We start from the raw sequence: 22,658 nt of genomic DNA, 5'->3' as shown, positions 1-22,658 counted from the left end.
ACCTGACACATATTTTCGGGCAAAAACGTATAAAACTCAAAGGGGTACAAACTGTATTTTTATGGGGGTCAAATGCTCCTCACCTCACTGGCCAAGCCATTGAAAGGAATGGACAGGTAGACGGGACAGGACGAGGCAAGTGTCTGTTACACCCCGGAGACCTTACCTGTGATTTGGATCTGAGTTCTGATTGGTTTACAGCAGGCGGGTTGGAAGTAAACATACTCTGATTTTCCCACAAGATTTTGTGGGAATATTCTGACAGAGTATTCGGTATCGGGCGACAGGTTTCGTAAACAGTAGCTTAATTCTTTTGACGAAATTCCTAGTTCTTTGGTATTGGTGCGTTCGGGAATTTGTTGTGAATCGATCCATGTTTTGTTATCTATGCTGTACTGTATAGTGAAATTCTGATCTCTCCCTCCGTTAAAGTCAGCTTCCCACTTAACGCATATAGTCGTATCAGTGGAATTCACGAAGAGAAGTTTAGTTGGTGTTTTGGGAACATCTGAAGGTAATTAAATAAGAAGTATTTCATAGGCTTCTCGATAACACGAAATTATCTTTCGTACAATTTATAATTGTAGTCTTAAAATATCAATTTTGTATCATGAGTTATCTCCCTGTGGAGCTCAGTTGAAATGTGATAATAATTATCACCTTTTCTTTAATCTTAGTCATCCCGGCGAACTTTAGCAAACAGATAAACACTAGTAAACTTCTATTGGGTCAATGTCAACGTGGTACAACTGAAAACGATAAACCACTGAAATCCACATGCATATATCACGTGACGTCCTTGACATTAACGTTAAGATGCGTGTGCATTCAATGTGGTACTTACGTAAAACTGTAATCGATGTAACCTTTGATGCCGTTCGTGTGACGCCTGAACCGGAAGTAGGGTTGAATGTGACGGTACCTTTGCATGTGTAATTACCAGCGTTCGTTCGGTTGACGTTGTTTAATTCAAGATCAGCTGTTTGGGATAAAACTCGGTTATCCGGTGACAACCATTTAATTTTCGCTGGTGGATTTGAACCGACTGTGCACGAAGTCTTCAAATTTCTGAATTCTATGACCTCGATTGATTCCTTTAGAACAACAACTTCTGGTCCATCTACAAAATAGTAATATAGGCTATTGCTACCACATAAAAGCTAGTTGCTATTGTCAGACAAGAGGAAGGATGGATATTCATTCCTTCATTCTTTCATTCGTTTCGTTTCGTTTCGTTTTCGTTCCTTTTTCCGTTTCCGGTGTTGGTTCGGTCGATCATTCATTCATTCATTGGTAGGGTTACTGCTTTCTAAAAATTTGTCATAAGAAAGTTATCTTTTACTTACATAGAACGTTAACACGAGTTGTTTTGGTATCACGCCCAGTAACAGCCGAACCTACTGACGGCACCATCGTATTGGAAGCAGTACAGGTATAAATTCCCGAATCGGCCTGGCTGATGTTAGCAAACTTTAATGTACGGCCATTAGTGTTCTTCCATGAAACAGTGTTTGCTGGGGGTTTCGAGTCTACATCACAATCAATAGAGAAGGCACTGTTTTCAATGACTCTATTTTCTGAACGGAGTTGTATCGTTGGTGGATAAAGTACATCAACTTCGATGTCTTTTGAGGTCCCGTTTCCTACTGTATTTGTAACCATACAAAAGAAAGCACCAGTAGAGTTCCTGGAAATTTTTGAAATTGGTACCACTTGTCCGGAAAACGAACGAGTGCGACTGGAACTGAATACGTTAAACTCAGTTGGCGTTGGATTTGCATCATAACTACAGGTGAATTTGACATTATTTCCTTCTATGATTTTATAAGGTGATATGCTCGGTTCGATACTGACGACAGGTATATCTACAATAGAAATACACCTTGATTCAAACATTCCACTACCATTGGTAATTGGTTATCTATCTGGGTAATGAATGTAAGATTTCGATGTGTATTCTGGAGCCTAATGCAGGCGAGCCTCTTTACTTCCGACAATTTCCCTACGACCTGTCAAGTTATAGTAACATGGCGACCTGGCCACATACTCTCGAAACAATCTTATCGATAGGATATCCTAGAATCAATGTAAGAAGATAAGGACCTGGTACATCCTAGCACTAAGATCGTTTCGAGATTAAGTTGCCAGGATACAGGTCCCTAGCTATTAAAGCCTTGTGCAATCAATTGTATATTTTTTGCTATAAAAGGATTTCTTTTTCTATTGGATTTGTTTACATATACATGTAGTCCTAAACTACCAGCCTGTGATGTCTGAACTTCTACTTGACCACGTGAAACTCTGGGCATAGTTCCGACAAACAATGGCTGTCATTCAATACCGTGTTATGTAGTAGAGCGATGGCGGAATCTTCCCAGAAGACCGTTTGGCCACTAACTACAAAACTATAGGGTATGTCTAAAGCACATCAGTGTAAATCAGCATTTAAACGTTCAAAACAATGATGTTAACTTACATTTAACGTTCAAAACAATGATGTTAACTTACATTTAACGTTCAAAACAGTGATGTTAACTTACATTTAACGTTCAAAACATTGATGTTAACTTACATTTAAACGTTCAAAACAATGATGTTAACTTACATTTAACTTTCAAAACAATGATGTTAACTTACATTTAACGTTCAAAACATTGATGTTAACTTACATTTAACGTTCAAAACAATGATGTTAACTTACATTTAACGTTCAAAACATTGATGTTAACTTACATTTAACGTTCAAAACAATGATGTTAACTTACATTTAACGTTCAAAACATTGATGTTAACTTACATTTAACGTTCAAAACAATGATGTTAACTTACATTTAACGTTCAAAACATTGATGTTAACTTACATTTAACGTTCAAAACAATGATGTTAACTTACATTTAACGTTCAAAACAAGTGTGTCGGTTTTAGCCGGTCCAATGCTATTTTCGGCTAGGCATTCCAGCGATTTTTTATTATCCGATTTCGCTGCTTTATAGCTGTATTCATCAGAGATCTCTGTAGATTTTACCACTCCGTCTATCTTCCACGTTATATTCGGTGGTGGTTTGACTGCGACCGGTTGAACCTTACACTTTATGATTTGGGTGATTCCATCGACGAAACTCAACTTCGCTTTGTTTTCTATTTCTACAGAACTCACTGGCACTGAAATAGAGTTTAAAAGGCGACAGTCTAGAAATTTTAAAGTTGTCAGAAACTTTGGAAAGACTTGGAACATTAGTCAATGGAAAGATCAAATTTTGACAAAAAGTTATGGCGAAAAATGTGTGTATTTGTGTTGTTTTTGTTGACAGGGACAATTTTCATTTCAGTTTCTTAACCCAGGCCAAGTTACGTACAAAGGTTCTACTTGAATTAACCCTTTTTTCCTGACCCTAAGGCCGAAGTGAAGGAATAAAAAAGGTCGAATATCTAACAAAAAAAACAAAATTCTGAACCATAAATAAAGCAGAATCTTCAACGATTTTAAAGACTGCCCACAAATTGAAAACATCTCAAAGTGTCTAAATATCCGAGTTTATTTCTCACATGCAACAAGAATTATCCAGGAATAATTTAGGGAGGGAAAATATATCAAAATATTACCATTAACATCAAGATTTAAAGAAGCACTACTATTTTGTATTAAGCATTTCCATTGTCCTTCATCTCTATTCCTGGATAACTGTGGAATGCTAAGTGTAACATTTATTTTTGCAGAAGTAGACAATAGGTAGTCTGCGGAATGATTACAAGTCGAACGATCAAATGAAACACACGTCAAGACTGAGGTTGAATTTCTGGTTATTTTTATCTCTTCAGTATCAACATCAGCCGTGCAAGTTATTGCCCCAGTCTCGCCTTCGACAAATATACTGGGCGTCTGGCTAATCCTGACTTGAGCTGAAAAAGAAAACGGAAGTAGGAAATACTTTCAATGAATACAGCCAATCAGAGTCCCGACAGAAATCTGTAAACAATAAGCTTTAATGACTACAGTCTGTTCTCGAGAGTTCTGATTGGCTGTATTCTGTAGCGTACAATCCATTCAAGTCGCCGCATTCCGTGATACAAGAAAGGTGATTATTGGAGTCAAGGTACAAAACGAAGTTTTCTACCTGAGGCGTTAGTAAATAAGGGATTGGTTCAAGATTATAAAGACATCCGTATAACTAACGTGACATCCTGTTTGACCGGTTTATATTTTAGTGTTTAAACAATTTCATAACTTAGAAAATATAACTCGAACTAAAGAAAGAAACAACTTTATTTTATAAGGGTAAAAACTTAGGTTTACAATAAAGGATCCTTTCTACCAGCTGGCCCTTAGTCAAATCTCTTGGCATTGAACTTTACAAGGTTACCAACTTAAGTTCATGAAGATCCTTTCTACCAGTTGGTTCTTAGTCAAATAAATCTCTTGGCATTGATCTTTCCAAGGTTATCTCTACTCATTTGTTGCAGAGACGATTGGAATAATGAAAAAGATGACTTTCACACGCCGATACTGATTAGAACCCAAGACCACCATTATTTTGTTCGAAGTTACCATGGAAATGACTTAACCGACTTTGCTATAAAACAAATGCTCAAATTGATTATATCAGTGCCCCTGAAACACAAAAAAAGGTTTAGAAAACAAGCCTATTATAGAGAATGCTTACGTTTACTTGGCAACGATTTGAAACACACTGTTCTTTTTTATAAATATAAATACTTTCAAATACAATATTAGGCCTATAGACTAGCAATTCCCGAAACACTTAAAAAGCCATATACGTTTAATGGATAGCATTTTGACTCTGAAACGCACCCTACTTTCATTCAAATTTAATATTATGTTATAGTAATAATAGTATTTAAAATATGTTGCCTAACTGTTTAACTGACACACCCGTTAAGTATTATTAAGTTATTAAGTTATTGATATGGTTCAATATACTCTCGTCTGGATCGTTGAATATACACCTGTTATACAAACACGACGTCTGCTTCGTGATATATCTTATTATATCTTTTAAAAAAATCAGTATTATAGGGAAATTCCCGAGAAAGTACATTATACGACATTAAACGACATTATTCTGTCATATAGCTGTCAGTCGTTTGGAATTTTTTTCATAAAGCCTTTGATAAAACGTAGTTATACATCCTACTCTCTAACACCTCTGTAGGCTAACGAAAACGAATGCCATTCAGTGTGCAATGAGGGAAATGTAACCAGGACAGCGGCTTTAACCTGCTCTAAAGACTTGTCTTTCTATCTATCGAGGGAAAATATACAGATGAAGTATGGTGGTTGATTGTTGTTCGTTACTCAGGGACTACAGACCTAAGAATCTAGCCTACCTTTTCATCCAATCAGTATTAGCTTAATTTTCTACTAAGTGTTTCACTTAATTGTTAATATTCACGTGATATCTTGACTGACAGATAGGGTAAGCGAAAAGTTTTAAGTAATTTTTGCTCCCTTCGTATACCTCCTAGCCACTAAGACCCGGAGATGCGTTTTCATACCGTTGAAAGGGAAATGAATCTGATTGGATGATGACGGTCTGTCTTGCAGACGATAAAACTATCGGAGACAATAATCAAACTTGTTTGACACTATAAATCCTGTCGGGGACGCGATAATCTTGTCGTAGAAGCGCGGGTACACGCGAGATTTTACTCAAGATTCGATTTAGCGTCATAAATCGCCGACCATAACCGTTCGTATGCCTGCATCTTAAGCCCACTAGATTCCGTGATTGATCAAATTCTTCTCTGTAGATGTTGAAAATCCCCCAGGACGACCTGAGACTTACTTAAAATTTAAACATTTCATCTTCGAATACCTTCGTTTTCCACTACAACAAAATAATAAAAACTTTTAAATCTCACCTTTGACAGAAACAATAAAAATACAGAAAATAATGCTGATAGCGGCCCTTGTCGACATTCTCTCTTCAAATACTCTACCTCTTCAAGTGTGAAATTACTTAGTCTGCTTTCGTTTTCTTCCTCGTTACCAAATCAAAAAATGACACATTATCTCGCCTCACTCACTCACTAATCTTTATTGTGTACATCCAATGTAAAATTTTATCACTTCCTCCTTGTTACGAGCAATTTAACCTTTTTCAAAAAAACTGAACTTCAATGATAATAGGCTAATATCTATACACTAGTTCTATACGTTAATCAACAATGATTGAATTAGAGAAATACAACAATCACACAACACGAAAAGTTGAAAAGAAAGACCGATCAAAATGTGGTTGGTGTAAATGTGTTCCCCGATTCACAACGATGTTACTTTATAATGATTATTTGCTATAACTTAAAGACGATTTGTGCCTTTTTCTTTCAATGTGTGTTTTCATTTTTCATACATGATCGTGTAAATTTTTTTTAAACGCAAACAAGACCAAAATTATTGGACGCCAAACTCTTTCATTTAAAATATACACGTATTACGCTTAAGATATAATGATACAAATAACTATTTGGAAAATCCCAATATTTATCGTTGTTAGCCATGTTTGTATATAGCCCACACGCATGAAAGATTGATATGATAACGCCCAAGTTAATAAGATGACAATATTTCGACTTAATCAATATTGAGTTATTGCCCTTGACGTTAGTGTTAATCAAATCCACCAAATTTGGATTCTAATGTGGTAAAGGCTACAGTTTGAATTTAAAGTTCTTAATATTTTGACGAATTGTAGTCTCTGACACCTAGTCTTCCCAGTCGCAACCAATTTGGGCTGGATGATAAAGGATAGATAATTTGCTAAGATGTTAACTTTCATCAGGCTTTGAGAGAAATGTCCTTATACGTTAATTCTCGTGAGACTTTGAGAGAAATGTCCTTATACGTTAATTCTCGTGAGACTTTTAGAGAAATGTCATCAAACGTTAACTCGGGGATTGTTGTGGGTCTTGAATATATGTAAATAGTCTTCAGAAGTACTAGAAATGTACTAAATGGGCACAATTTCTTACAAACTAGGAATTTCACTCTCTATTTCTATATGTGAAAGAGTTTCAAGGAAAGACGAGTCGTCATTTCAACTTAAAAGCAGGGATAATTTTGGACATACATGTACATAGATTTGAAGGCTCAAATTTCGATGGTGAAATTTCTCAATTACTGGCGAATCTGTCGCTTTAAACTGAATGAAACCAGCAGAAGATTGAAACGAATATGATATGGAATTGTTTTAATGAATCTGTATTTTATTACATTTTAACTCTAAGGACATATCACATACCCCGAATTATCACAGGTACACCCACCGGAGTTTGGAATGGCACCAAAAGAATAATGCTCACCACCGAAGGTGCAACCTGTAAGTAAAATAACACAAAGATATTTAAAAAAAAGTTCCGCAAAACGAAACCCGAAATCTAAATCAACATATTGGCGAACATTAGTTGCAGGTAATGATCTTTTCACATGAGGAAGTATATCAACCATAAGTGAGTAAGTATTCCATAATGAAAAGTGGTATCAGGTGTCTAGAAGAGTAAGAATGCCCTGCCTGGTGCCACATCTGCCTGTAGGCCTATATCAATTATAAGTCAGTAAGTATTCCATAATGAAAAGTGGTATCAGGTGTCTAGAAGAGTAAGTACTTCTAATGAAAAGGTGATACATTTGGAAGAATCAAGTGAAATCTTAAGAGCATCCAAATCGTATCGCTTGTGTATTTTCAGACGCCCTGACTTCCTGCTACATGTTTGTATAGAAAATGGACTTACCCTGTGTTGTTGTTAGGGGTGGGGTTGTTGTTGTTAGGGGTGGGGTTGTTGTTGTTGGGGGAGGGGGTGTTGTAGTTGGTGCAGTTGTGTCACAGCCTGTAATGATAAGTTTAAGATAATCTTTAAATACAGTGTGGACATCATAACATATCAGGTGGATCACCATAAACATATAGACTATATTCAATTATAATAGCATCGGGAAATAAATCGAGATATCACAGACTAGATGTGAAGTGGTTGAATATGTGGCTATACATGCATTCCCAGGCATTAGTGAAAGGGACAGATGTGTCATGTTTTTTACCAACCGTACTTTAAGTCTCAGGAAGACTTTTTCTAGCTAAGCTAATCAGTAATAGTGTTCTCATCTACCGTCGAAATTTGAGCCTTCAAATCCGCGTGTGTCCAGAATTATCCGCGTTTTAACGTTAAAGAGACGAGACACTGCCAAATAAATTCCTAGTTTGAGGTATTTTTAAAGGAATTATGCGATCTTCGTACATTTCTAGTACTTTTCTAGTAATATTATTTTAATATATTCACGTTTAAAATCAACCCCTCAAAATGGCGTGCTTGTCCCTTTAACCCCTGAACAATGTCTGCAATGATAGATATAATTGTAAAGTTACGTCCCCTGATAGATTTAAATTGTATGATATGTTGCACGTCAAGCGATTCGTTTCATAAACTAGAGCAGTTCAGATATAAATCTTAACTGAAACTAGTCTCTACAACCTCTTAAAAAGACTAACTTAAGTTAATTTATAAATCTTAACTGAAACTAGTCTCTATAACTTCTTCAATGACTAACTAAAGTAGATAGCATATTTTTACGCTTTGAATTGACTCAAATGCCTTTGCTGGACAAAAATGGTACATTAAACTTAAAACTCATTATAAAAAATTAATCAATACCATTAGGAACCCAACCAGGCCCTCCATATCCTGTATAGGGTTCACACACTCGTTCACAGCCATCTTTCATCTGGGTAGAATAAAAAGTAACACATTTATCAGTTGTAGAGTCATAACATTCTGTAAGAAACAATATCTTATTTAGTATGGAAGCCGATTGCGGCCATTACTTCTTTTGATTTCTCGTCCACAAGAAAGCGAGGAACATGGCGGTTAAACAGAGTGGCCTGTCTTCCAAATTCAAAGTGAAGTTTCGGTATTTAGGAGAAGTTAACTTCCCTCCACGAAATCTAACTTAAGATTGAGAACATCTTCAAAACAGGATACTGAGGCTAACCTCTTGTCCGTGATTAGTCTGAAACACCTGTCTATATTCCGACCTCTGATAGCTATTGTGACAGTTGTTTACTTCAAATTCACCAACTGTTAAATTGGCCCGAGGCCTGAAAGGAAGATCTTTCGGACTAGTCCATGATGCGAGTTTCAATTCCCGATCCAAAGAAGCATGATCAAAATAACCAGAAGAAAACTACCCAGTCAACTATCAGAAAGTTTTCAGACTTTGTAGTATCGGTTCCAACCTAGACCTAGCGGCGTGTTCTCGAAACAATCTTAATGCCAGGATGTCCTAGTTTCTCATCTTCTAACACGTTTCTAATTCTAGGACATCCTAGGGCTAAGAGAGTTCGAGAATACATGGCCTGTACGTTTGGGGGCAGTCAAACCCTCCCCCTTTCTCCAAAATCTATATAAAGATTACCTACGTATACTTACCAAAGTGACTGTAAGCAAACGGTGGGTAGCTTCCGTATTGCCCACACTCGTAGACGCGGCACATTTCGTTGCCTGCGTGTTTATCCTCATACGTGTCACCAATAGCAAAGACGTTACCATACACATTGCATTCTGTCAAAGAAACGAACAATGGATGAATCGGATTGTTTCAAGAGGCTCAGGAGACCTTGAGAAAGACAAAATCTGAGAGGATCCAGAAATTAAAAGGATGCCAGCAACTGGTACTTCTATGAGAACTTGACCAATTCCTGCATTTCGCCTCTTGGGCACATCGACGTTTGCAAAAAGTTCGCAGATGCCATCCATTGCCAAAATTCGTTTTTCTGGCCAAAATATGAACTTGTCATCGATGTGAATATGCAGCTAGGCTGAGACACATAGTGGCGATTTCTGGACTGTCTAAGGATCTATAATATTGGACATAAGTTTCTCTTGCAAAGATCACTTAGTATGGAACGAGTTTAATGCACTGAACTTCCCCTTCCGCGATAAGAGTCATCTCATCTATAAGGTATTTATACTGTAGCTGTAAAAGGGTCGGGTTTCATACGACCACGAGGTTTGATTTCCATTCACCCTTCACATACATCACAACTCACTTCCGGCTAGATTGCCTTACCTTGAGGGGGTGGGCTGGTATAGGGAGTGGTTATAATTACAGTTGTAGGCATAGTATGACCCCCAACTCCATTGCTACAAGCTATGGTCAGTGCTATCATTATGGCAGAATACATCATGCTATATATATAGAAATAAACATTAGATAGAATTTCGACTCCATGAGAAACTGACAGATGCTTATCAAAAGCCATCTTGATTTAACCAAGATGTACGAGTCATTTGGTAGCTGACCCTTGATCTTCGAAGCCAATATTCTATAAGCTTGAGTCTCTTTCACACAAAAAAAAAAAAATAACTAAGACAACAACCCGATTTTAAGAAATACATGTACTATACTGAAACTTCTAAATCACCTTACGTTAAGTTGGTAAAATAGGCTTCAGGACTGGTTGAACCGAGTTCGCAGACCCTCTTACAAAAGGGGACAAAATAACTCCCCCCCCCCCCCATCACCCCCAAAAAATAATTAAAATGTATGTACCAAAACATTAAAATATAATCAAACTAAACAACCAGTAATATATAGATGAGTGAAATATCATTAACTACAAACTGAAACTCTGAAAAATCTTCCATTAACAGTTATTGAATTAACTTACAGACGGGTCTCAGAATACAGGGGAGCATAAATAAAGGAATATTTCCCAGGGGGAGAGGCCTCAACCCACCACCCCCCCTCCCCCCTCATCTAGTTGAGCGACTGTTTGAGCTATCAGCAAGTGAATAAAAAATTGGATAGAAGCAGAAGAAATGCACGAACATAGAAACATACATACCTTTGTATATCAGACTCCAAATTTAAAAATGATGATTAGTCTAAATCAGAATTCATTTTATATGTTTTAGTCTCTTGTTATATATCAATATCTGTCTATCACCTGTCTTTGGAACCACAGATGTTCCTGTCACATTATTTCAGGTACGTTTCTTTCGAAAGAAACATGGAATCTGATTTTAAACCATTCTTAGCACAAATAACTATATATCCAGCTTTGAGAATCCATGTTGTATCGATGCAGATTCAACTAATCAATTAATTACTGCTATGCCGTATTTTCAAACAATGGCGGCTCCATGGTATCGAGTCTTATTCTGCTAGTTTTTGGAATGTTGGTAGTTTGGATGCACAACAGCTGCTCATGTATATTATTTACTCAAATCTTGATTTCAATTTTAGATCAAGGAACTGAAAAGCATTTATTTCAAATAAAACAAGATGGCGTACATGTAATAAAACTGAGATCTCGTTTAATCTGGAGATCTCGAGATAAGGTAAACATGTTGAAAAAGAAATGAAACCTGAAAACCATTGACATCTATATCAAAACACATGAAAGAGAATATTTTTGCGTGACACTTTGAAAGTATTTTCGTCATGTAAACAATATGTTTTCAGTTGAATTGAAAGGTTGTCGCATTCAGCTGTTTCTATTCTGATTAAGATGAAGGTTCCTATGCATTGTTTTTGGGTTGTTTCTGTGTTGATATAGAAACGAAATGAAATCTGCAATTTTAATCTGCCAAACATATGTTCTAGGATGTCATTTCTGTAAAATATGTTTGTCAAATCAACGACAGTTTTAATTAGCTCAATGTAAGAGTTAAACATGTCTGCATTAACTGCAACAGCTCGACCCCAATACTAGGGGAAGGAGCTTGAAGGAAGAACTGGAGAATGGGAATTCAAGAATCAAGATATACATCATCATACTACAGACCCGGAGGGGCAAGAAATATTTTCGGAGGGGCAAGAAATATTTCCGGAGGGGCAAGAAATATATCCGGAGGGGCAAGAAATATATCCGGAGGGGCAAGAAATATATCCGGAGGGGCAATGGTGTATAGTGTTTAGTTGCAGTAATGGGAATGCTCAGTTGTATCAATTGCTTTCAGGGGAGCAATCCATTTGGGGGGAGGGGGGGCATTGCAGTGTGTTCTATGTAGATATAAACTAAGTAAAATAAGTAAATACTTTCGTAAAAAATCTACGACAGGACCCTTAAAGTCATGGGTCAAAATTGGCAGCTCGACTAATACGTTGTTCTCACGCATGATCAACGGAGCAAGCGAGAGTACAACGTAGCACTCAAATCAACAACGGTTCGCCTAACACAAAATTCATACAAATCAATAACGGCTCGCCTAACACAAAGTTACACACGAATCAACAACGGCTCGCCTAACACGTTGTACTCGTGATTGTACAACGGAACACACGAATCAACAACGGCTCGCCTATTTAGAACGGCAGTAATGTTGACAACGGAACACTTAATCTTTTAATAACTTTGAAATTCTAAACCGCCGATTTTATTCTAATTATGTTCAATACGACTGTAGAGTGAAATAGTTTTGAGTGTATATATTATACAGTTTTAATAAGTCTGTTACATTTCGTGTTTCAAGTGTTTCGCCATAGTTAGTTCTGTTTTAACCATTATCAGCCATGCAGTTAGCATAAAACCATAAATTCCTCAGAATTTGAATAACTCTGCATTTTCATGTAAGTAATATGTTTTCTTTCCTGTCATTGTCTGGTAGTACCGTTTATAGTTTCCGTGAGCCAGTTATCTAGTTTTTGTTAGTAAAGTAAACATTTGAAATTATCTAGAGATGTAAGGTTTTACAGAACTGCAGTATAGTTTACATTTATTTTCTAATATTAGAAATTTGCCCTACATACCCCCGTAATGCTCAGTTGGGCGTTGGTTAAAAATTTAAACAATGAAATGTAGTTTTTACGTATATCATTCGAATTGGGCAACACCATAAGTGTGCAATGAGGGAGATTTGTCATTCTTCCATCTTTTACGATTCCATCTTGTAGCACACGGGGTCTCTCTCGGTTTATCGTCTTATTCCATTAATAGCCGATGTCTTTGGGTGGAGACAATGGAGTCCTTTTATGACTGTCCAGGTCTATCAGTGGCTCGACGAGAAGAGGGACCCGTGGACTAAATGAGGGGTGGTGGCCCCATACATACCCTTCCTGTATACCCCTCCTACATTCTGAGACACCTCTGTACTTACTTTGGGGCTCCTCTAGGGATGGGGGGGGGGGGGATCAACTCGCCCCTTAGGGTAGTTGAGCCACTGTTATATAGCAAATATCCCATAGTTTTCTAAGTCTGTATTTATAACCACCGAATTCTAACACGACAGGCATTAATATGAATATTTTTTAACTCGAATTCCTTTTTTCTATATTCAGATTGAACGATAAAAGTTAGTTTTCAAGAATTTCACGATGGCAGACTGTGTTTCGATAACAATATCACAATGGTGAAAGTGAGGAATAATCTTGTGTTATTTTTGGTGTTTGTGGTGTTTATTGTAGTGTGTTATATAAGTTTGACATATCATATTGAACAATGTCAGTATATTGGAAGAAAAGCGCCAGTTGTCAAGGTGAAGACGAAAGAGAAATTGTACAACGCTTCATCTCCTTTGATTTTCATTGGTGGAATGCCAAGAAGCGGAACTACGTTGATGCGCGCGCTTCTCGACGCACATCCGCACATCCGGTGTGGAGAGGAAACGAGGCTGATACCAAATCTGCTATTTATGAGGAATAATGTGGAATCTTCACCAGGAGAGAAGCGACGCCTTGCTGAAGCAGGAATTAATTCAACTCTTCTAGATAATCTATTTAAAGAGATGATTCTAGAAATTATTGTAAAACATGGTTCTTACGCTCAATATTTTTGTAACAAAGATCCATTCGCCTTGAAATTCATAATTTTTCTTTCCTACATATATCCGAATTCCAAATTCATCTTAATGATACGAGATGGTCGTGCTGTTATACATTCCGTTATTACCAGGAATGTGCCTATCACTGGGTTCAATCGGAATAATAAAAGTCAATGTTTAAGGCGATGGAACCAAGGTATAGGGGTAATGTACACACAATGTGTACGTGTCGGACCTGAACGATGTTTACCCGTCTATTATGAACAGTTGGTGATTCATAAAGAAGAATGGTTACATCGAATTTTCGATTTTCTTAACATTCCTTGGAGTAATGATGTACTTCATCATGAAGATTTTATAGAAAAACCAGGAGGAATCGCTCTTTCCAGGTATGATGATCTTCACAAAGACATGCGTATTAATACCTTGACTGCAATAGCCACCTTTTATTGCATTGTAGGCCGGAAAATACAGGCTTATTGTTCACAGACTTTCTGTCGAGGGTTCTGATTGGCTGCATCCGCTGGCGTACAATCCAATCAAATCACTGCATTTACAAACTCCCATGATACAATAAAGGTGGCTATTGCAGTCAAGGTATAAGACGAAGTTCGCAATAGCTGGACATTGTGAAGATGATGTATGACCCATGTATTGTTTAAAGGGGGGGGGGGGGGGGGGTCACTGTCTCATCTGTATATACTGTTTCTTCTGTACATACACATGGCTTTTGCATTGATCTTTGTGAGAAACAGCAATAGCCATTCCGAACCGGCTACTCATTACCCCTAGGAACATACATGGGGGATTTGACCTATAGTTTTTATGCAATAAATGAACATACCGTATGATAATCAGCGGGAACCTCCGATATACATGTGTTGGCAATATGTACCACCATTAGTCAGTTTTACACAACCCTGGAAAACTTTATATCATCTTGCAAGACATTGTCCGACTTCATTAGGCAATTCTGAAGTAAAAAGTAACCCCATTTCTCGTAATATTGTAATACATGTATAAGTTTGGTCCTTTTAATATTCTCTTTATCCGTGGAAAGAGCCGAATCAAGCCTCGCAAAGAATAGCATTTTAGGTTCCATCTGGAAGTGTTTATCGGCTGTTTAAAACAAAGTATCGGACCACATCTCATTAATATTTCACTTTCTATTCTTCAGGACTGAGTTCTCCACCAATCAGATAGTAAAACCAGTCAATACAGAAGCCTTGTCATCATGGATAGGATTCTACGATGACGAAACCCTGAATAATATGGATGTAATTGCTCCGATGTTACGTCGTTTGGGCTACGATCCGGATGAATTGACACCAAACTACGAGAACCCCACAGCAGATGTTTTAACTAACACTTTACACCTGACAGAAAATAAAAATATCTGGAGAACGAATCGTCTGAATATATTTGACAAAACACCTTATAACGCCTCCTTACCAATTAGTTAGTTCATTGGTAAACATAGATTATTGGAACTTAGGTACTTAGAGGTTAAATACTTGAACAATTACAAGGTTGAAACAGTTTAAATATCTAAATGATATACATTAACGTCTATTCATGTTGCTGGTGGTCATTTTTGTCAAATGTCCAAATACAAACAATTCGGCCGTGTCGACGTATGTTACTATGTCTGGCAAAGTATCTTATTGTCTGTTTTTGAAGTTTTTCTATATTTATTAAGTGAATTGGGATATCAGACTCAAAAATAGTACTGTTAGTTTTAGAATGTCTTTGCATTGATAAAAAAAATAAAACTCCTTGCAGGTTCCGAAATTTGGGCTGAAAATTGTCCTCTGTAAAATAAATTTTGAAGACATAATGTGTGTTCATGTTTATATTTCTATCAACACAAAGACATTTTAAGACTATACTATTTTGAGGCGGATATTTCAATTCTCATAAAAAATTCAAAATTCAAAAAACGTTATACTTTGCTCAGACAGTAGTAAGAACTTATCACCTTAAAGCGCAGGTAACTAGATTTAAATCCAGGTATTTGTAATGGATATTGTTATTATAATGCAGTGATTTGTAATTATTGTAATGTAATGCCGGTGTTTATTGTAATGATATTGGTTATTACTATAATGAATCAGTAATAACATGTAATGTATATTTTATCCTTATCGATTGAAATCTATATTTATTATTAATTGTTATTATGGTTTTTATTTCATTGTCAATAGTTAGAATGTACAAGAGATAAATTACTACAAAGACAATATAGATAATGACAGAGGGTTGGGGAAGGAAGTGGGACTGGAGGGTGGGGCGGCGGTGCCCAAAGTTTCATAGGCATCTAACATTTTAGACAGGAATAAATACGATCACACGTTAAATTGACCACAGTGAACTGGTAATTGTAATTTGGTCTCAAGGTAAATCGGTCACAGTAATTTGGTTACAGCAATACGATCTCAATGTAAATCGGTCACAGTAATTTGGTTACAGCAATACGATCTCAATGTAAATCGGTCACAGTAAATTGGACACAGCAATACGATCTCAAGGTAAAATGATCACAGGTTAAATTAGCTACAGTTATAGTTTTACAGGTAATGTGATCACAAGGTAAACTGGTTACAGATTTACGATCACAAGGTAACATGGTCAGATAAATTTGGTTACAGCAATTTGAAAGCATGGAAATCTGATGACCTAGTCAAATGCCCTGCCCCAAAAAAACTTCTCCACAGAACCTATAGTTGTCTGTGAAATGTCGACCACAGATGTTTGGTGAAATATAACAAGCGAAATGAAAATACACATTTAACCAGACGAAAAGAAGATAAGGACATATATGAATAAAACAAGAAAGAAAGAAGCGAAGGAATCATAAAACGTAACAATATGAAGCCCTATTCTCGAAATTAGTGTCTCTAATATCCGATTAGTCAAAATTGATTTTAAATTTAAGTTTTATAATCAAATCAGATTACTGTATTACTATATAAATTGTATCTTAGTCAAGTTGTAAATATAAGGCACTAATTCGATACCGAAAATCCATTTCTAAATATTTGAATCAATGAATTTTCCATAACGCGGAAATGTTGTACACGCTAATGAATGATTTCTCTATGCTGATGTATGTCCATGACCAGGTGGTCAAGAATTCATGCATAATTTGGATCTTAAGATGTGCGTATGATTATAATTCTCATTACTATGGAGATACAAAGTAGAAAATCATGTAAATCAATTCCTAGTCCTTCCGACGTTTTGCTCATATAAAACCCAGATGAATACCTCTAAGACATTTTCACCACAGACAGACGAAAGGTAAAAAATTGATTCATTAGTAATATTAAAAAAACTACATATTCAGAAAGCATGGACGTTAAGTACACAGGTTCGTCATTTGACCAATCGTACCGTAGTTCCAGAAATGAGAATTTTCTAGCTAAGCTAATTCGTATTAGTGTTCACAGAATGTCGAAACTATTCACATGGTCGGAGTTTTATGATTTTTGACATCGTTTTAGGACCACAAAGCTAATTTGAAAGATTGAAATATTTATAGATCTATGCAGTTATGTCAAACCAGCCTTCCATTGTTTAGGAATGCGCTGGAAGTAACCTGGTTATCCATTTTTTTTTCAGATGATCCTGTTTCTAGGGATTATTCTGGCCTTTCTTCTGAGAGTAGAGTGTAATACTGATGTCACAGTTAACAGTGAGGGAACCAATCTAGAAGGAAATGGAACGGACGAGTTCCACCAACAATATGGTATTCTAGATACCACCGTCCGTTACGATAGTGAAATAACAGTAGCAACAAGTAGGAGGCATAGAGATTCAGAAACTGAATCTACAGCATTTGATCAAAATGCAGAAGTTCAAAGTGGTGGTAGGAAGAGACGTTCAACAGATAGGAAACGATCTATCAGTCAGGAACCAACTCTTTCAGTTGCCAAGCCCAATCCTGATCTTTCTGACCAGCAGCAGGAAGACGGTAGAAGGAAGCGGTCTGCGGGTGGAGATAAAAGTCTCTCTGTTGCCCAACCAAATCCTGATCTTCCAGAAGTCAACGACATCTCAGTAAATCTCGGGAGAAGGAGACGCGCAATCAACGAAGGTGTAGCAAGTAATACATCCAACACTGAACCAAAAGCAAACACAATGAGTGACACCTATGCAAATGAGACACCAGTCGACCAAAAATTGCAGGAAGAGAGTACATTCGAGCGAGAGCACTCGCAGCAATATAGTAAAAGCTTTTCTGGCACAGACACAAACCTTGACTCAGAAGTGGCAGGAATTCTCAATAATTCCACAGAACCGACTGATGAGAAGACCATTAAGCTGATAAAGGACCTAGAAGCAGAAGAGTCAGCTATCGGCGCATCCCTTGATAACTCTCCACAAGAGGTGTCAGAACACGGAGTGATCACGGAACACGAGTCTGTGGCCCAGAATATGGTAGACCAATTTTTTCTTAAGTTTTACTAAATAACGTAATTACTTTTAGCTTCTTTGAACTGACCCTAGAAGACAACCCATGTTCGAGTTGCGGCATGATCATGATCAAACAGTATATTTTCGTCGATGCTAGGATTTTCCTACTCATTTGAAAACAAAATCATGGAAATTGAACGCTTTTGAATATATCACTTTCTATAACTGCTCCTTATCGAATCGTTAATGACTGTAAATAAACCCAGGTGAATATAAGGCGAATCATTAAAAGTTGGGTCTTGTTACCGAAAATGCTTCGGAAATTGAGAGCATCTAAAAACCATCTATCCTCATAGGAACTTTGTATCTGAAACACGTTTAGGCGGCATGGCAGGAGATCTGATGAACTGAATATTTGTTGTTATTATTTTAGGAGGACGATGAGAGTGAGGTGAGTGATAAAGAAGGAACAGCCGAACTATTTGAAGCTATTGTAGAAGATGAAGAGGAACGAAACGAAGAATATCGAAATACAACGAAGAATGAAGCTGAAGCAGAACCTTTAGATAATGTGGACGAGAACAAACTTCTTATGGTAGGAGACTTTGAATCTCGATTGTCAATTGGTAGAGTGGACTTAGAAAAAACATGGCTAAAGTGGCGGAGAGGTGTATTCTGGGAAATATCCTCCAGTTGTTTAGACAAACATATTTTGGGTTTCGTACAGCAAAGATACTTAAATATACACAATGCAACACCTTCCACCTCACAGAAGACGCTCTATATAAACCTGTCATGTATATTCTTTCAGCAAGAGCTGAAGCAAGATGAAAAGGAAAACGCAAAACTTATCCAAAACGAAAAACTTGCTGGAAGTTCAAGACGACGGAAGCGGAGAAGTTTACGAAAGAAAAGGTTTCTGGAACTACCACATGACTATCGGTGGACTAAGGGGGTGGTCCCGTACAGATTCGATGAGACTATAAGTATGCTTATTTTATCCATTCAGTTCTTCATCTGATAAAAATACAGATTTAAATAAGTACTTTCGTTTTTCTTCTAAAGTCTGCTTCGCTAACAAGTTGTGAGAAGGCTGTTTTTCACCTGCAATTGAACTCTGACCCGATGACGTCAAGACTATTATGTCCAATGAAAACCATTGTTAGAATTTACTAGAACATCGTCGTCCATTTTGTATTGCAGCCGAGGAGGCGGAAGTTGAAATAAAAGCGACGATGAGCCTGTATGAAAAATACACATGCATCCGGTTTGTACCATATGAAGGGGAGACAACTCGAGATAAATATCAACTAGACCACGATGGTTTCTTAATATTCGTCGAGAAGCATAATGGGTAGGTGTATATCCCAAATGATAAAATCATTACCAAGTGGTTTACGGTAGAAGAAATGTCTTAGACGACTTTAAAATGTACTCATCTGATTGGACTCTATCGTCCAGACGAGAGCTGTCTCTTCGACAACTTTTTCCGTTCCATAAACAACCGATCTTGGCGATAGATCATCGATTCGGCGTTCACGAATCATTTTGAAGATTTACCCCGCCTTGATTTATTTCTCAATAACACACAATTATCTTATTGTAGATGCTGGGCGACCCAGGGTAACCATCGAAAAGCCACTGGTCAAGAAATATCCTGTTGTCATAGGGTGAGTTACCAGTTTATCATTTACCGTACTGTGAGCTCTTCAAGCACTTCAAGCATATCTCTCAATTATCCGGAATTCATTTATCAACAGGGGCCACAAAATTATTCCGCTTTCAACTTAAGATTTTCTCTGAATCAAAAAGATCTTGGACAATTCTAGCTGCCAGTTTAAAACCAGGCTATTCACTTGGTAGGTGTTCCATACCTCTGGTATACATTCTTAAAGTGTTTTTAACAATGTTATATAGCCACTTACTCTTCAGTTGAATGACTACATTTCTCTACCACGATCCCTTTACCTTTCAGCACGTGTGTATACATGAAATAGGGCATGCTCTAGGGTTATACCATGAACATCAGAGTCCGTTAAGTCATGGCTGGAAGATCGTCAATTGGAACAATATTCAACCTAGTAAGTTATTTATAAATATCAGTGTTATGCCGGAACGGTCGTTTCAGTCAATGATGGGCTTTGAATTCTTCTCTGATGTTTCTGTTGGGTGCCATTGAAGAAAGGAACCGTCGAATTTGCCCCCATTTCCCACCAGGGATCGGGATTCAAGTCAGAATGTGTCTAAAGACAGCAACAACAGTATTATGATATTCTTTGCTTTTGCCTTTTTCAGCTGCTTTGAGGTGGTACCGAGAAATTCCCGAATATAAAACGTTGGCGTTTGGTTACGACTTTACCAATCCTATGCATTATGGACGCACAGTAAGTTTTGCTTTACTGGTTACAACACCTTTAACAGAAACAGCTGACCAGCATCAGACATAGAACTCGGAAACTATTGTGGAAAGATGATAACCCTGAGACAATTCTTTCATTATGCAAAATGATAAAGTAAATTGAAAGTGTGTGTGTGTGTCCTACTCTGAGAAGTGGCAGTTTCCTCGACATTCCATTTAATCCATAAATATCAACAGAGATCCTTGTATTTTATTTTAGGAATTCGGAAATGGAAACGGACCAACTCAATCTATTTTGTTTAAAGAACTAGAGTCGATCACTCACAGCTTTCACAATCCTTTTTACCTCCTCTCAGAGATATCTAGATCTCATACTTGTGCAGGTAATGACCAAACGACTAAGTGATAAACTTTATATCAAGCCTCTGAAGCCGAACCTTATCTTAATCTCATCCTTCGAGAGATTTTTTTTGGGGGTAAAAATCACAACTGAAAGATTTTGTTTACCAAGAGTTACCAAGAAAATAAATGTTTACTTTCCCATGAACTAGAATAATCTCCTTTGGGATCAGAACAGCAGTAATCAGCAGTATCATTGTCCTTCTCTATCTATTCCATCATCTTGTCGGTTCCTGTTGTGAGCTCAGAAGCAATCAATAGCAGTAACACTATCTCTTCCGATCTATTACAGAAGATCACTGTCCCGATTTTAAAGGAGAATGTGTCCACGGTGGATATTTAAGTCTAGTCCATGGTGAATGTAGATGTAACTGTCCGCCAGGTTTTGATACCAACACCAACTGTGCTGATATCCTCAGAACTTGTAAGTATATCATGAGGAAACGTTTCTATATCCTTTTTCGAATAACACTATCAAAATTGTCTGTTATTATTATTATTCCATTGGCGTAAAAGAATGACCTGTGGTCCACTTGGAAATTGTGTGGACCCTGCTCGACCCCCTCACCTGATGTTTTCTAGAAACGGCGCTGTTGCGTACTCCATTGCCGTAAAGCTTCATTCCTTTTGAAATCGTTTTCATTACAGCTTCCACAATCTCTAAATGGCCTAAAGGATATTACGCCATGTTTAAACCCACCGAGGGATGTCCCAATGGATTTAAAGAAGGATCGGTGACACACCATTCAGAAGCCAATAATCTGATTGGATCACCATTCAATCTATCTGGTGACTACTCACAGTCGACCTTTACCCACGAATTCTGTGTGATGTCCGAGACTAAAGATGGCGAAGATTGGGAACTCGGACAGTATTGTATATTGAGAGCTGGTGGAGCCTGTCCAATAGGTATAACATCTTGAGCAATTATAACTGAAATCAATACCAATAGTTGTTTGACTGGTGAAGAGTGTAAGGAAGATTTCTACGTTCGCTGGTACCAGTGATCCATGGCTCTCAGTCCATCCATCGAGAAACACTGCAATAGCTCTGGGACCTTTCTATCGTGCTTACTCTTGAGCCTGGATTTCTGTTAAGTCGACTCTCATTGTACCCCTCCTATAATTTCTCGTTCTTTCCAGGATTTGAAGAAGGATTCATTCAATTTGATGATGCACCAGAAGTTGCTGGGGAATCGATAGAGACACAGACTTCCGGTAAACTACCTGATGGGATATTTACCGAGGATGTTGGGATACACGTCTGCTGTAGAAACGATGGATATGTAAACGAACCAATCAGTATGCCACTAGATAAACCGTTTGTGTTGATACCGTACGATTATCGCCACCCTTGTCAACATGTCGATGGTGAGTAATTAACAGAATAAGAAGGTTTTACCTTAAATTTGGAATATGGCTTCAGAAAGTGAAAAAACGAAACGAAACAAATCTGTGGATGTGAATTAAATAAAGCACCACTTATACATGATTCTACAGTTGTCTTCCATGATTTGATGCAACCTTGGCAGATGAATCGACATCTTAAAGATCTAAGGCATCAATTTATGTATTTTTCAGGTGCGGAGGGTTACAACGAGTTTTTTAGATTTGCTAATGATGTTTCCGGTGTGGCTAAATTAAGTGGTGAAACTAACTTTGTATTCGACATGTTTAATAAGTTTAAACTTCACTTCTGCTACTACGT

General features: G+C 37.3%; 1 protein-coding gene across 1 annotated transcript in view; it reads left to right on the top strand.

Moving 5' to 3' along the window:
* LOTGIDRAFT_204198 (hypothetical protein) overlaps positions 1-18,623 on the top strand; it is a 106,974-nt gene extending 88,351 nt beyond the window's left edge. Inside the window, exons 13-14 of the mRNA XM_009060430.1 lie at positions 9,686-9,696; positions 18,607-18,623. The gene's annotated coding sequence lies outside the window, so the exon portion shown is untranslated. The remainder of the gene's footprint in view (positions 1-9,685; positions 9,697-18,606) is intronic.
* The last annotated feature ends 4,035 nt before the right edge of the window (positions 18,624-22,658 follow it).

The sequence above is a fragment of the Lottia gigantea genome, assembly GCF_000327385.1.
Source record: "Lottia gigantea unplaced genomic scaffold LOTGIsca_42, whole genome shotgun sequence".
NCBI lineage: Eukaryota > Metazoa > Mollusca > Gastropoda > Lottiidae > Lottia > Lottia gigantea.
Note: the sequence above shows the minus strand (reverse complement) of the source record. Positions and strands in the feature narration are given on the sequence as shown.